Source organism: Penaeus japonicus, unplaced genomic scaffold, assembly GCF_977035675.1.
Source record: "Penaeus japonicus unplaced genomic scaffold, GWHDUDI00000001_assembly GWHDUDI00000035, whole genome shotgun sequence".
NCBI lineage: Eukaryota > Metazoa > Arthropoda > Malacostraca > Decapoda > Penaeidae > Penaeus > Penaeus japonicus.
In genome coordinates, this window is record NW_028234437.1 from 19,920,067 (window position 1) to 19,924,686 (window position 4,620).

The following is a 4,620-nucleotide window of genomic DNA, read 5'->3' on the forward strand; positions in this document are numbered from 1 at the left end:
TTACACAAGTAGCTTACTGAATGGTACTATATTTAACTTTTAATTCTGGAGAATGATGTGACAGCGTAAAAATGAATATTTGATTGTAATCATGGCTGTGTATAAGATTGGTTATCTAGGCATTTTGGTCGCCATTACCATGTCAAAGAAGTCGAGTTAAAGGAGCAGAATAGACAAGGTAAATAGCCCCTCCCCCCCCTCTCTCTCTCTCTCTCTTTCTCTCTCTCTCCCTTTCTCTCTCTCTCTCTCTCTCTCTCTCTCTCTCTCTCGTACGTAATCACTGTCTCAATAAACTTGTCAAAGTCAAAGTCTCTCTCTCTCTCTTTTTCTTTCTCTCTCTCCTCTCTCTCCTCTCTCTCTCTCTCTCTCTCTCTCTCTCTCTCTCTCTCTCTCTCTCTCTCTCTCTCTCTCTCTCTCTCTCTCTCTCTCTCTCTCTCTCTCTCTCGCCCCCTTAACGCACCCTCTATGCCTCTACGATTAGGTCTTCTAACCAACATCTACCCATCTGCATTATTCACTGTATCTGAAACTCAGTAAACACACCTGCATTGCCTCCTCCACCTTTATACACACACCACCCCAGTTTTCACCCCCTCCCCTTCCCCCTCCTCAGTTGTGGAAGACTGGCTTGAGTGGAAAACAAGAGTTCGGATAGAAATGAAGTAATAAGAAAAAGTCAGTAATAGGGCATAAGTGCACTATACAATTTCATTGACTGTTATTCAGTCTCATTCTTGAATATCATTCTTTTTTGCTGTATTTACATAACCCTGCCCTCATTTGATGTGTATATTGCATATCATTTTGCGCGCTTTCTGATCTCTCTCTCTCTCTCTCTCTCTCTCTCTCCTCTCTCCCCCCCTCTCTCTCTCTCTATATATATATATATATATATATATATATATATATATATATATATATGTGTGTGTGTGTGTGTGTGTGTGTGTGTGTGTGTGTGTGTGTGTGTGTGTGTGTGTGTGTGTGTGTGTGTATGTGTGTGTGTGTGTGTGTGTGTGTGTGTGTGTGTGTGTGTGTGTGTGTGTGTGTGCACATATCTCAATATGCTTCTGTCTGTCCACACTTTACTGTACACGAACATAGATAGGTGTGAGGCAATGACACACTACGTACGAGACAAGAACAGGTTAGATGTGATGAAAAAAGTAGAAGTGTAGGAATAAGGGGCATATTGGGTGAGGACGAAGGATATGAGTTGTGATAAGAAACTGACACCTTTTCATTAGAGTAAAGTGGGTTTAAGGGGAACGATGTTCTTACTGCGAGACTAGGCAAAGTTATGCTGACAGGTGTTAGACTTATGGATATAGGATAATCTAGCTATGAGATGTAGATAAGCTGAGAATCAGATAAGACAGCGGACGGGTATGGCAAAAAGGACAGGTTAAGCATTAGACGAAGATCCATAGAGAATACAAGGTGTAGACAGACTAAGCACGAGATAAAGTCTGGTCGTACTTAAGGTCTGGCTAAGGTCAAGAGAGTCGTATGTGAACTACACAAGGTCGAGTGGGTACATTAGCACAAGTGTGATAAGGTGAATGAGGTCACTTTTCTGTCTTCCTGGCCGTAAGAAACTGGCGTGTTGGACAGTAAAGTGATTGGCAATGGTTTGGGTGATTATTTTAAGTATGTCATGTTGACTCTCGGTTATACTATAGTACGTATGAGATTTGAAGATTAATACCAGGTAACAGACTTGAATCAAGAGTTTCAATTTTATTCTGTAAAGAATTTGGAGCTACAGAAGGATCTAAATACGGTTTCCTGAAATCTACGTACATAACAATTCTACCAGAGGAAAAAACAACAACAGTTCCTACCAGCTAGGAGCTGAGTGTAGACAGGATGCAGAGGCTTAGAAGATGGTTGGTGGGAAGAGAGATTGCTGAGAGACACGAATGAAAGACGTCTCTGATTTCATAGCAGCGTTAGGTCTAGCGTCTTTTGTCCATTTCTTCTGTACTTAATACTTCAATGACAGAAAAAGACAAAGCTTATTCAAAGATAATGCTTTACATTATCGTGTAATGAATTTTGCGCTGTGCCCGATCGCTAATTTGAGACCCGATCTGTTACACTTAAGTGATAGATCAAAGGTGATACATAGATCGAAGATCATACCTCAGGTCGGACAGCAACATAGACATAGGTCATGGGTTGTATGGCATGGAATCCGCCACAGTTGAAGTACCTGAGCTGAGGACGAATCACCCACAGCAGTAGGTGAAAGATAATGAACTGAACGTATAATGCTGATGAGGCCATCATAACGAAGGGAAAGGTCAAAGTTCGAGCGGACTGGCGTGAATCTGTGAACATTCGAGAAGCATCTCTGGGAGCTGTTGACCTGACCGTCCGTTGTCTGCAGGGAGAACCTGAACGACCATCAGCAGGGAGATCCCATGCCTGGACACTCAAACCAGGAAGCTGTCAGAATTGGTGTGACGAGGGTCTTCAATAGCAACTTCTTCCTCGCATTCTTGCAACCAACACGCGGCCTTTGAGGAGTGAGGGGGAGCCTGGGTAGGGGGGCAGGGGGGGTGACGCTGGGGCATCGCGAGGTTTGTCTATATCATCTCTAACATCTCTTGGCAAGCATTTTTCCTCTCGCAACGTTCCTCTCCCGTCAAACAGTAATAATAGAAAACAAAGCAAACACGAAGCTCCAGTGTTCCCTTGTTTCCTAAGGCTAGTTGCTATACATCCGCCAGGTAGGTTGATTGGCTATCCAAGAGTTCTTTCGCTCCTCTGGTAGTCACGTTACCATTTTTATTTGTCCCCTTTTCTCAACCTTACGCCACTTCCTTCTACTCCATCGATTTTTCTTCTCAACATTTGAAAAGGTAACGACCACGTTTGCCATACCTGTAAGGCGGCTCTCCCGTACTACGGGGAGTGAAACAAGTAAATGTATAAATGAAAAGTTTCCACGCGCAGCCACGCGAGAGAAAAAAAACTGTTACAAAAACAGCATTATACGACTGTTTTGAAGCAGTAGGCATACTAGTAAAACAGACATCGACAAATAAAGAAAAGCAAAATCAATGTCAAGACGAGAGAGAGGTGGAGGGGAGAGGCGGTGCGGAGGGTGGAGGGCTGTGTTGGGAGATTGGGAGGGGAGGGAAGCGAAGGGGGAGGCGGAGGGGAGAGCCGAGTGTGGGAGCGCTGGTGGAGATGGGGCACCTATGGGGGTGGAGGGGGTTAGGGCCGTCCCTAGATAGCACGGAACGGCAATTACCATGCAAACGCTGTATCGGTTTCCTTTATTCTACATAATATATATAAAATAAAACTTTTATTCCTCGTCATAAATTTCATTGATATACGGAGCGTTAACACGAAAAGAAATCAAAGAAAACGCCCATTAGAAAGAGGGAGCGAAAGAGGGAGAGAGTCTCCCTCAGTAGGGCCGTTCCGGGATAGCGAGTCTCTCCTCCTCCCCCCCTCCTCCTCCTCTAACCTCCCCCCCTCGTAACTTACCCCCGCCCCCCTTAATGCTGTAAATGCCATGCCGTGCCTGATCTACCGTTTGTTTGTTTCTCGTGTGTTCTTTCTTTCTTTTATTTAACTGCGGCTCCACCGTCCGCCGAGTAAAATTTCGATTCGAAATGAATGCATTTTTTAGCGAGTCTTACTAGGACTCTAAATAGTCTGTGGACTACTACGTGTCTGCAGAATAATATGAAACTTCCCCGGCTCCGGAGTAACGTTTCTCCCTCGCCCCCTTCTCCTCCCCACTCCCCATCCCTCCTCTTACTCCTCCTCCCCCCCTTCCCACATCCATCCCCCCAACCCTCCCCCCAGCTTATTCCGCCCCCATTCCCTTTCCGCATCTGCTACAGCGGTCACTCGGCTGCAGCGACCACCCTTACCTACGGGCTACCGAGAGTTTAATGCCCTTGTGCCTCAGAGGTCACTGCTAATTTTGAACTTCCGGATGTTTGTAATGTGAATCAAGCAGTATTTTTTATTCATGTCGTGAGTCACGACTATTCAACGGAACGATTCGGAAAAAAAAGAGAAAAAAACGGACTTATTTCGCAACAGCGAGAGAAACCGGGGGAAAATCGCCCTTATGATACACATGGATTATTTCTCAACTATCGGACTAGCTATTCCGGAACGGCCCTAGAATGAAAGCGAACAAAAATTTTATTTAGCCCTTCTACGGGGTTGGCCCAAACTCCCCTGTTCGTAGTCGTGACGTCACGCGGGCTCCTCCCCTTTTCACGAATCCGCGCGCCTCATTGGTCGTTCTCGCGGCATGATGGGCTCTATCTTTAAGGGGGCGAGAGAATCGTCGTAGAGCGCTGGAAATATCTTGAAATATGATTGTTGTATGTTTTATCTTTTAGAAATAGTGTAAAAAAGTATATATTAATTTGTCATTGTGTAGATGGCTCCTCGATAAGTATTTAGGTATACAAATTTTCAACATTGAAAAACATAAATTCTCGAATAATGACTTCATATTAAATACCCTTATTGATCAAAGAGAAACAACAAACATCACCCTAAAATAAATATAATATAATAAAGCATAAGCAAACCCTGAAGCGCCAAAAGAACCCCCCGAAACGGTGAGTTCTTAGCCCCTTT